General features: G+C 37.8%; 1 long non-coding RNA gene across 1 annotated transcript in view; it reads right to left on the minus strand.

Annotated features, from left to right (window-relative positions):
• Positions 1-4,817, minus strand: part of LOC119466876 — a 19,211-nt gene extending 14,394 nt beyond the window's left edge. The window contains exon 1 of the long non-coding RNA XR_005195382.1: positions 4,806-4,817. This is a non-coding gene — a long non-coding RNA (uncharacterized LOC119466876). The remainder of the gene's footprint in view (positions 1-4,805) is intronic.
• Between the last annotated feature and the right edge of the window lie 8,026 nt (positions 4,818-12,843).

Genomic DNA, 12,843 nt, shown 5'->3' on the forward strand with positions numbered 1-12,843 from the left:
TGTGTGTGTGTGTGTGTGTGTGTGTGTGTGTGTGTGTGTATATATATATATATATATATATATATATATATATATATAAATTAAAGGCAGTTTCTTACTGGCAAGGTTCTTCTGACTTCAGGGACAAAGCATCAATGAAACCAAACAGAAAAATGTTTCTCATCCTCCAGCCTTCTTCTTGTACAAGCAAAGAGACTTGCAGCTGGTGTTTCCCTTCTTTTCTCAAGACTTCATGGTAGGCAAAGTCCTTATAGATAGAGCAGTCCTGATCACAAGCCCGACTGCATTTGCACAAAACAGTAGCATTAACCTACTCTTTCCTGCCCCAACTCCTGGTGCTTGCCTCTCTTCTAATAAATATACTTTGTGGCATTTTTGGCAGAATTGGGAACTTTAGTCTGCATTAAAAACCTGTTTAGGAAGATATTCTTTCCCAGTGATTTTCTTAATTGCATCTGGACAGTCGTCTACTGCCTCTTGGTAGGCAGAAGCTACTTTTCCTGTTATCTTAACATTTTTAACGCCAAACCTCTTTCTAAAACGCCCTTTGCTAGCAAAGGATGTTTTGATAATAAATCCTCCAGCTTTAGATCTTTCATGTTCATTTTGCTTTAAGTTGTCATATAATGACTTGGCTTTTCCTTGAATAATATTAGAGTACATAGGTATGCCTTTATTATTCCAATATTACACCCACATAAAAGCTGCATTTTCAATACAAGATTAAGAGGCATTTTGCAAAAAGTACAACATTTTTGCACCTGCTGGCAAGGCTTCATCAATGCCTTCACAAATTTCCTTCTCTCTCTCTTTTCCTTTTCCAATGGTTCTTATGCTGGATTCATTTATCTTAAAATGGCAGGGAACTGCAGCTGCAGATCTCAACCTATGGTACATATAAAGCAATTCAACTTTGTCTTGTAATGTCATGACTTTTCTCTGCCTCTTGGGTACATTTCTACCAACATTAGTTGCACTTCATATGGGTTCCATGGTGTTATTCAAGGTTTACAGTATTGCATTAAACACAATGAAAAATATGTGAGAACCATGAGAAATCACTTTTTACTATTATATGCAATTTACTGGAGAGATAAACTGCTTACAGGATGATTAGTGCCACATGGCATTTTAAGTGGATACTTGCAACACTTGTGCTCACCACAGTAGCACCAGGATGTGCCTACAAAATTATTTCAGAAGTAAGAGCATTTACTACAGTTAATGTTATGCAGTAATGCTTTTATACTGCATCTCTATGTTTTTTACATTTCTCTCAACTGCAGATGGCATCACATATAATTGTAAGTATTTGAGTGTGTAAGCTTTGATAAACTTAAACTTTTTCTAATAGGTTTGCCTATACATTATGGTAGTAAATGATAAAATAGGCTGGTATCTGTATATATTTTATATATTCATGCATATCTAAACTTTTCATATATATATATATATATATATGAGATGAATATATTTCTAGGCTATACAGTTCATCTGGGAATTTTTTCAAATTGTTGCAAATCTCCAAAACATGTTCTAATACAGTTATTTAAAAAAAAAAAAAACTAGTATAAGTGGGCCTGCACAGTTCAAGCTGTGATATTCAAGGTCAGCTGTGTTTGTGGTTGTAAGACTGAGGTTCTTGTTTGCTTGCTGGCTGTCAGCTGGGGCTGCTCTTATCTCCTAGAGGCTGCTTGCATTCTTTTCCATACCATGTGGCTCCCTCTAATAACGAAGGCTTTCTTTTGCCTCAAAACCTTTAACTTCTTTCTCTGACCTCTAGACCCAGATTTAAAAGATATATACATCACCTCTTGAATGCTTTGTTACTTAGAAATTTCTTCCAACAGATACCCTAAGTCATCTCTCTCAAGTTCAAAGCTCCACAAATCTCTAGGGCAGGGGCAAAATGCCACCCGTCCCTTTGCTAAAACATAACAAGGGCCACCTTTGCTCCAGTTCCCAATAAGTTCCTCATCTCCATCTGACCACCTGAGCCTGGACCTTCTTACCCATATCGCTATCAGGCTTTCTATCAAGGCCATCCAACAAGTCTCTAGGAAGTTCCAAATTTCCCCACATTCATTTTCTTGTCTTCTGAGCTCTCCAAACTGTTCCAACCTCTACCTGTTACCCAGTTCCAAAGTTGCTTCTACATTTTCAGGTTATCTTTTCAGTAGCACTCCACTCTGCTGGTGCCAATTTACCATATATATTTTTTTCACAGTGCTGATAAAGACATACCTGAACCTGGGCAATTTACAAAAGAAAGAAGTTTATTGGACTTACAGTTCCCCGTGGCTGGGGAGTCCTCGCAATCATGGCAGAAGCTGAAAGGCATGTCTCACATGGAGGCAGACAAGGGAAGTCAGCTTGTGCAGGTAAACTCCCATTTTTAAAGCTGTCAGATCTCATGAAACCCACTCACTATTATGAGAACAGCATGGGAAAGACCCACCCTCATGATTCAGTCATCTCCCAACAACTTCCTCCCATGACATATGGGAATTGTAGGAGCTACAATTCAAGATGAGATTTGTGTGGGGGCCAAACCATATCACCTCTCCTGGGGAAGATAATCCCCTGGGTGGCCCCAAGTCAGATTACCAAATAGATAATGATTAATGCATTGGAAAAATGGAGGAAACACCAAATTTCCTTTGATAATAATTATTACTAGGATGTTTAAAAAATCAAAGTAGTCATCAGGGAAAAAATATCAGACTATTATGGACTTTCTCACACTTATTTCATTTCTTAGAATTATTGTAAAATTTTGATTATACAGTATATGTGGAACACAAACATTTTAGTGCTTTGAGATCTCTAAGTGTCTTAATCTGACCCTGGCTAACCAATGCCAGCCATGTTATTTCCCTTGAGAATTTTTAAAGACTTAATAAAAATTGTAGTTAGTAGGATGGTGGTGAGTCTTAATTTAAAAGACCACATTGATTGACCTCGGGCCAGAGTTTGCTTCACAATAGGTAATATAGCTTGTCATCTGAAGTATGGGGGAACAGAACCAGCCATGAGACATGGTCAAGAGAGAATAGAATAGACAGACAGATAGACTGGAGAGAATCACACAGTGCCAGGAAGAGGGGCATGCAGACAGGAGGTGACTGGAAACATTTACCTCTCATTAAACCCAGACTGTAATGCCACAATTAATTTCCATGAGGTGCCCTTGTATCCTTCTAAAACACTGTCTTTTTATGGGTTTCTTTCAGAGGATTTCTGTTTTGTAAAACCAAACAATTCCGGATGATGACACCAAATAACCCCTTCTTCTATAACCAAAAAATGGCCACTCATTCCTACCCCAAAGATTCATTAGGCAGAGAAGGTTGTTCTAGGTAGGAAGGAAAACACCAAGTATATAAACATGTCATTAGCCTCAAGAAACTTACAGTTCAGTAAGATACAAATGTCTGCACAAGTCAATTTAGTCTAGATGGTTTGTACAGAGATCTGAGAGGAGCCCAGAGAAGGAATCATTTCTGACTGGTATGATTGTAGAAGACTTCAAGTAGGAGGTTCCTTCTGGACAGAGCCTTGAAGAATGGGTCCTCTCAGGAAAGGATCTTTCCTGTACTTCAATGTGCCACCAGCAACCCATCCTCTCCAGAAGGAATGTTCAGGCACTCAGCCTCCCACTGTTGCAGCCCTAAAGGGAGATCATGTTATCCCACATTCCCAGGGCTTTATCACTGCCTTTGGGTTTGAAACGAAAGGGAGAAAGGGAGGACCAGGTCCTGGCAGGAAGGACTTGAGCATAGCAATTCATTTCTCAACCCCTACATCAAGTGCATTATCTGACAAGCACAATTTTACTTCTGAGGAGAATAGGGTTCAATAAATAAAACTGAGATAGAAAATTCAGGAGTAGGATGGAAAACAGACTGTATGGCTAGAGAAGCAGGGAACCTACTTACAGGAGATAATAGTGGGAAGATTGAATGAGATCAAAGAATAAATTTCCTTGAATGCCAGACAGGCTTCTGGAAGGTAGTAGAAAGCCTCTGAGGTATTCTGAGTGGGGGATATCATAAAGTATTTGTCTATCTGCTGCCTCTGCCTAACAAATAGTTCTGTTTGTGTCTTTCTCACTGTTTAACACACACAATGTTCTGTTTAGGGATTATCTGTGTAGTAATTCTGGCCTATTCTGATTCATTCCAGAGGATAAGTGTACATCTCTCAGTGTAGACTAAATACCTGGCTCAGTGCCCGGCACTTTGGTGGTTCCATGCCAACAGCAGGGAGGATTCTTAGGTGAGTGGGCATGTGGATCACGAAAGAATTTGTACACGTGGGTTACTAGTAAGTCAGGTGTAGAAATGTGAGATTCTACAGCCCCATCAGATTAAGAATGACAATTACATGATGTGATGAATGCAACAGGGCTTTAATTCTGAAAGTCAATTTAACTTTTTGAAATAATTGTTATCCATAGCTTCCTTATAATAATGGATACCTTTGCACTTCTAGAATATGGTAACATGTAAATACATAATCTGCTTCAGTGCAAATAATAGGACAACTGACAAAACAATTTCTTAATACTGTGTTGCACAGTTAGGCACAAAACGTGCAAGCATAATGAAACTGATGACTTTTGTTCTAACCTTTTACATTATTAACTTTCTCCACTTTGCTTTTTAAAAATGTCATAATATTTTTCTGTGATTACAATGATAATATATATATATATAGATCATCTGAAAACCCACACACCAATAAATCTCAATCTCACTGCCCAAAGAAAACTATTTTAACATAATAGTTTATTTTTCGTTTACAATATTTTCCATTCATTTGCTTGTTTATTGAACATTTTTGGAATGTCTATCTCTATCCTACAGCACTGTTCTAAGTACACAGAAACATCAGGAAATGAAAAGATAAAAATCCCTACTTTTGTGGGGATTACAGTCCAATGGAGAAAAATCAATAGAAATGATAAATTTATGAAATATATACTATGTTGAATCCTAAAATTCATGTGGAACCAAAAAGAGTCCACATAGCCAAAGCAAGACTAAGCAAAAAGAACAGGGAGGCATCGTATTACCCAACTTCAAGCAATACTAAAAGGCTATAGTTACCAAAGAAGCATGGTCCTGGTGTAAAAATAGGCAAGTAGACAAATGGAGCAGAATAGAGAACACAGAAATAAAAACCAAATGCAACCAACTGATTTTCAGCAAAGCAAACAAAAATGTAAAGTGGGGAAAAGACACTATTCAACAAAATGATGTTGGGATAATCGGCAAGCCACATGTAGAAGAATGAAATTGGATCCTAATTCTCACCGTATTTAAAAAAAAAAAATCAACTCAAGGTGGATAAGAGACTTGAATCTAAGACTCAACACCATAAAAATTCTAGACGTTAACATCAGAAAAATTCCTTGGCTTGATGAAGACCTTGGCTTAGGTGAAGACTTCATGCAACACCTTGATTTTGGACTTCTAAACTCTGGAAGGAAATGCAACAAAAACAAAAATAACTAGATGAGGGCAAATTAAACTAAAAAACTTCTGCACAGCAAAAGAAATAATCAGCAGAGTAAATAGCCCATAGAGTGGGAGAAAATCTTCACAAACTATGCATCTGAAAAAGGCTACAAAAAGCTACAAGGAACTGAAATAAATCAGCAACAAAAAGGCAAATAATCTCATTAAAAAGTGGGAAAAGGACTTGAATAGACAGTTCTCAAAAGAAGATATACAAATGGCCAACAAACATATGAAAAGATGCTCAACATCACTAAATGCCAGGAAAATGCAAATTAAAACCATAATAAGATACCATCTTACTCCTGCAAGAATAGCCAATATTAAATAATTTTTAAAAATAGATGTTGGCATGGGTGTGGAAAATGAGAGCACTTTTTACACTGCTGGTGGGAAAGTAAACTAGTACAACCACTATGGAAAACAGGATGGCGATTCCTTAAAGAATTAAAAGTAGAACTACCATTTTTATCTAGCAATCCCACTCCTGGGTATCTACCCAGAGGAAAAGAAGTCATTATAAGAAAAAGATGCTTGCACATGCATATTGAGAGCAGCACAATTGGCAATTGCAAAAATCTGGAGTGCCCTTCAACCCAAAAGTAGATAAAGAAAGCATGGTGTATACATACCATGAATACTACTCAGCCATTACAAAATATTAAAATAGTGGCACTCACAGCAACCTGGATGGAACGGGAGACCATCATTCGAAGTGAAAAACCTCAGGAATGGAAAGCCAAATATTGTAATTCTCATTTACAAGTGGAAGGTAAGCTATGAGGACACAAAGGTGTAACAATGATATAATGGACTTTGGGGACTTAGAGGGAAGGGTGGGAGACGTGAGGGATGAAAGACTACACTTTGTGTACAGTGTACACTGCTCAGGTGATAGGTGACCAAAATCTTGGAAATCACCACTAAATAACTTATCCATGTAATGAAAAACCACCTGTTCCCCCCAAATTATATATGTATGTACAGTTGGATATTGATACTTGCAAGTAGATAAAATAAAGCACGAAATTGTATGTGGTGAGATTTGCAATTTTACATAGAGTCACCAGGGAAGAAGTGACTAGAGAGGGTCACTGAGAAAATCATACACACACACACACACACACACACACACACACACACAGGTGTGGAGTAGCTTAAACAACTCTGAGAAATTTACCATCTCACAGTTCTAGAGGTTCTAGAGATTAGAAGTCCAAAATCAAGGTGTCTGTAAGGCTGGTGTCTTCTGAGGGCTGTTCTAGGTCTCTCCCCTAGCTCCTGGTGGTTTGCTGGCAGTCTTTATTTTCCTTGGTGCATAGAAGCATTGTCTTGATCTCTGCCTTCATAGATTTCTCCCTGTGTGGGTGTCTGCCTCCAGGTTCCCCACCCCACTTTTTATTGAGATGGGGACTCACTCTTGACTCTAGTGCAGTGGTGCAATCATAGCCCGCTGCAGCTTGCCTTCTCAAACTCAAATGATCCTCCCACCTGAGCCTCCTGAGTAGCTGAGACTACGGGCATACCCTACCATGCCTGGATAATTTTTGTGTTTCTGTAAAGATTAAGTTTTGCCATGTTGCCTAGGCTAGTCTCAAACTCCTTGGCTCAAGCACTCTACCCACCTCAATCTCCTAAAGTGCTGATATTATAGGCATGAGCCACCATGCCCACCCAGGTTTCCCATTTTTATAAGTAAATCAGTCATATTTATTTAGTGGCCCACCCTACCCCAGAATCACATCATTTTAACTGATGACATCTACAACAACATTTGGAGGTTCTTAGGATGTCAATGTGAATTTTAGGGGACACAATTCAACCCATAATGCAAATTGTATATGCAAATTATATATGCAAATTTGTATCCGATTTTTTACATTTATTTTATATTATGAAAATTTGCCAATACCTCTGCAATTTCTTGAAAAAATGGCTATAATACAGGCATAACTTTATGCACTTTATATATGTCATATTGACTCAATCTTTCATTTTTTAGTGTTTGACGTGAGATTGTTTCCAGTTTTTCACTCATATTTTCCTATAATTCTTTATTACATATTCTTCTTAGTGAGTGGCGCAATGTCATGTGTGGTTATCTATAATTTATAGACTTACAGTGTGAAATTGCAATTTCTTTTTGATTTTCTCTACTTTAAACAAATACTTTTAAATGAAATACATATTTTGTAATAAGAAAAATATCTACCAAATTGACTTTAAAGCAGGCTTCATTGTTTTCTCTATTTCCTGTAGTACCCATTTATATTTAAAATTTTTTTGAAAAGTAGATTTCCCATGCTTTATCCTTTTATAATCTGAGGTTGGAGCTTACTAACTTATTGTAATTATTAGGGTTGTTTGGAGAGCATGAGTTTATCTTTGTACCAACTTTGGGACTTGAGAATATATAAATTGCTCTGTTGGTCATGTTTAGACTTTTTTCTTTTGATTTTTCCCCTTGTTTTGTTTGTGTTTGCTTGCAATTATGGGTTGAGGATTTAAAGAAAACAAAACCTACACTAACTTTGAAGATTTTATTCATCTTTAAATAAATGAATTCTGTGTTTAAAAAAGAAATATAATTCCTTTCAATCGTATCTCTCCTTTGAGTCAATTGCACCCTGATTGCTGGTATCAGGAGAAAACCTTGGCAGACAAAACACAGAATTACCTGGTTAGCCTTGTCACATAACTCAGCTCTGCTTTACCTACAGAACCTCAAGGTAAAGCCTTTGTTTTTGTTACCATGGCCTAATTCAAACTAAGAAGAAAACTTTTAGAAGCAGCAGTGAAAGGATTAAGTTGCCAAGTTAGGTAACATATCCCTAAAGTTCCTGTGCTTTCAGTACAAAACAAAGGAACTGCACCAAGTCTTGGAATCATTCTATTCCTCAATGACTGGTGTTCTCTGTAGAGCATTTACTTTTTACTTAAAATGTATCACCTTTCTATGGCAAGTAATCTAGACTCCAACCTTGCCCCCAAAAGCCAGATCTCTGCAAGACATACAGAGAAAATTCTGCCATTTCTGCTGTTACTTCTACATAAAAAAAAAAAAGCCTTACAATTTATTTTCTTTGTTCTTGGATTTATTTTATCAATAAAATTTGAAATTCATAAAATTTTAATTGAGCATAATTTTCTGTCATTATTATATATTATTCTGCAATAAGTAATATGCTGGCATCTTTCAGCTATTTTGAGCAGAGGCCAGTAAACTCATTTTGGAAATGGCCTTTGTGGGCCTTACTTATCTCTGGTGCAACTACTGGACTCTGCCATTCTAATGTGAAAACAGCCATAGATCACTCTTATACAAGCAGGTGTGCATGGGTTTCCATAAAATTTTATTCACAAAAATATGCATCAAATTAAAAATAATAAAAATGTGACATTCAAAGGTAAAGGCCTAACCTGGTTTTTCAGACTTACAGTTGCCCAGAATAAATCTTTTTTTTTCCCCAAACATACAAACTTGCTTGTTGTCTACTGAACCAACTTTTCAACTTCTGTACCACTGTCTCTCCTAGAATGCCATTTTTCCTTCGGCCCGTGTAAATTCTCCTTCTTTTGAGAAGACTTCCTGTCCTCATGGTGCCCACACTGAAGGAGGCACTCACTCTAGCATCCTACAGTTGTAAGGCTCGTACTTGCCTGCCCTGAGAGTGAGCTCCTCTTTAAACTCTACACCCTAAGCACCTCCCTTGCCTCACCTTAGTCCTGGCTTTGAGCTTTGACTATCTTCTCACTTGTTTGCTATTTCCGCCCTTAGAAGTAAGCAGGAGACTTTCCTTACATGGAAGCAAGGATAATTTTCCATTTATTTCCAATACCTTTTCAGTGTTTTATAGCATTTGGTGGGCTGCTTTGACTTCAGGAGCAGAGTGAGCCAGTGCGTGTAGACTTTGGCTTACAAAGCTTCTGAATTCCCTTTTTGTGTCAGATACCATTATATTGTTAGTCTGTTTCAATTTTTCAGTTAGCCACATACATTTGCTTGACTCTATTATGCTCTCTGATCCATTTGTCAGAGTTCTGTGTAGTTTATTCCTATTGATCACCCATTTCAACATTGGAAAAATAAAATACTAATAGCTAATGGTAATTCATATGATCCAGCAATCACACTTCTAGGTATATACCAAAATGAAAAGAAATCAGTACATTAAAGAGATATCTGCACTCTCATGTTTGTTGCAGCACTATTCTCAATAGCCAAGATTTGCAAGCAACCTAAGTGTCTATCAACAGATGAATAGATAAACAGAGTGTGGTACATATACACAATGGAGTACTATTCAGTCATAAAGAAAGAATAAGATCCTGTCATTTGCAACAACATGGATGGAACTGGAGGTCATTATGTTAAGTGAAATAAGACAGACACAGAAAGACAACCTCACATATTCTCACTTATTTATGGGAACTAAACATTAAAATAATTGAACTCATGGAGATGGATGTGGGCCAAGATGGCCAGCGGGAGACCTATGTTAATTCTAGCTAAATAATTATAAGCTTGCTTGTCTCAGAGTACACTGAATTTTATACACCAAACTAAATTATATTATTGGTGCAGTTAATTATAAATCAAGCAGCAACAGGAGGCCCAAGGTAAAGACCATCTGAGAGCACAGTATCACTGGGTAACACTGCAGGGTGGTTGCAGAGCAGGGAATACTGCTGTGGTCCCACGAATGCCTTCTCAACATGGAGACTGCATGAAGGTCTCATAAAGAAGGCTTGTGCAAAGATCTCTGAGAAGGGAGGCAATCTCTGCTCACAAGATCTGGGAGGGTCTTTGCAGATGGGAGCTGGCAAGGAGGAGAAAAGCCTCGCAGGGCAGAGATCATGGAATGCTTCAGGCTCTGACCAGGTTCTCGGAATATGGAGTGATTTTTATTGCTGTATGTCCTCAATGCTCGGGAGATAAAAGCCCCTTGATGCATTGGGTGTGGTCAGACCAGGTAGCTCCTCATCCGCTATACTTCTGATGCAGCAGCACCCTGATAACAATTGGGTATAAACTCAGAGTACTAGTTTAGCATGTCTTAGAAGGATCACAAGTGCTCTTCCCCACCCCCCACTCCCACTATCTTACCTATTCCTTTACCCTTCCACGCCCATAAGATCAATGAGATTATGCACATAATAAAAGTGTTTGGAGCCCAGAGCTTGGGCCCAACTGTCCTATGCTTGTGTTGGTCCCCTGGACCCATGCTGTAAATTCTGCTCTTGTGTCTCTGTCTTTATTTCCTTTTCTCAATCCCTTGTTACCACCAGGACTAAGGGCACCCATATATGGGGTTGGGGTTGTTAGTCAACAATAGAGAGTAGAAGGATGGTAACCAGAGGCTAGGAAGAGTAGTGGGGGATTGGTGGGAAGAAAGTTATCGATGGTTAATGAGCACCCAAAAAAAAATAGGAAGAATGAATAAGACATAGTATTTCCTAACACAACAGGATGACTATAGTAAACAACGATTTAATTGTACATTTTAAAATAATAAAAAGACTATAATTGGATTGTTTGAAACATAAAAGATAAATACTTGAGATGATGGCTATTCCATTTATCCTGATGTGAATACTATGGATTCCATGCCTATATCGAAATATCTCATGTACCTCATAAAGACATATACCTACTATGTACCCACAAAAATTAAAACTAAAAAAAAAACTTCAAAGAAAGAGCTGAAGGCTTTTGTGAGCTGGATATAGTGCTAAGCATTTTACTTAAATTATCTCATTGTATAAATACTTAAATACTTATAGCCACTCTCTGAAGTAGATAATAGTTATGCCACCTTACAAATAAGAAAATAAGTTCTAGAAAACTTAGGTAACTTTCTCATGTTCACAAAGCAATAATGATTGAACTGGGATTTAAATTAGGTCATATGATCTCAGTTTCTGAGTTATTAAACAAAATATTTTATTGGTGTATCAAGAAGATTATTTGGCTCATTAATTTTTTTTAGGAATCTTTTCTTCAAATAAAAGCTTGGGCAAAACCATAATATGTAAATTGAATAAAAATAGAGTGCTTTATTTTGAAATGTGTGTTGGCGGGCGGGGGGAGAGAAAGAAGTTACAGTTTAGAGTCAGATCTAATTAAACCTTCTTTACCAATTCCCTCATTATGGGTTGAATTATGCGCTTTTCCCTCGAAAAGATATCTTGAAGTCCTGACTCCCAGTATCTCAGAATGTGATCATATTTGAAAGTAGGTCCATTATGGATGTAATTGAAGTGAGGTCCTACTGAAGCAGGGTGAGCCCCTAACCAATTTGACTAGCGTCCTTATAAAGAAGATGGAAGATGATGTAAAGACAGAAAGACACATAGGAAGAACACCATATGATGATGAAAACAGAGACTGGAATACACAGCTGAAAGCTAAGGAATGCCAAAGATTGATAGCAAATCACTGTCAATAGGAAGAGTCAAGGAAGGATTCTCCTACAGGTTTCAACAGGAACATGGTCTTGCCAATACCTTTATTTGGGACTTTTATCCTTCTGAACTGTGAAAAAATGATGGCAGTTGTTTCAGGCACCCAGTTTGTGGTAGTTTGATAAGGCAGTCCTAAGAAACTATTACATCCTCTCATGGGGGCTCTCAGAGGCAACAGGCAACTCAAAAAGTATGCATAGCTACTGTGAGGATAGGATAAATGAGAAAGTTCAACATAAAGGTTTGATTTTAAAGGAAGAGAAGTCATAAGGAGAAAGTGTTAAAATGCCTGTTCATCAGTAATAAACTACATAGGATTCTAACATGGATGGGTTAGAACGCAGTACAGAATCAAGTGAATTTATATGGCTAACTTATATACCAAAGTTGCTATGGCAGATGATGGAAAAGGGTTAACAGGTTAGGAGAAATGGGCAGGTAAGGTGGACACAGCATGTAAGTTCAGGGTGAAAAAAGTGATCACACTCTATGGGAGAGCACAGAGAACATGGCTTATCAAAATAGGAGGGTTGCACAGGTGAAAAAGAAACAGGCATCACTGAGAGCTTGATGGTGCTCTACTTGGAGGAAGGAACTGATGACACTGGGCTCACTAATAATAATGGAGAGAGCAGGAGCAAGGCAGGCATAATGAGCAGCAGTCAGAATAGTAGTGGTTTGTCTGCTCGAGCTGCTGACACAAAATACCACAGGCTAGGGGGCTTAAACAACAGAAATGTATTTCCTCACAGTTCTGGAGGCTAGGAGTCCATGATCAAAAAGACAGTGAATTCAGTCTATGGTAAAGGCTTTCTTCTTGCTTGCAGACAGCCACCTTCTCACTGTGTCTTCATAT

The sequence above is a fragment of the Cebus imitator genome, unplaced genomic scaffold (genome assembly GCF_001604975.1).
Source record: "Cebus imitator isolate Cc_AM_T3 unplaced genomic scaffold, Cebus_imitator-1.0 Scaffold11, whole genome shotgun sequence".
Classification (NCBI taxonomy): Eukaryota; Metazoa; Chordata; class Mammalia; order Primates; family Cebidae; genus Cebus; species Cebus imitator.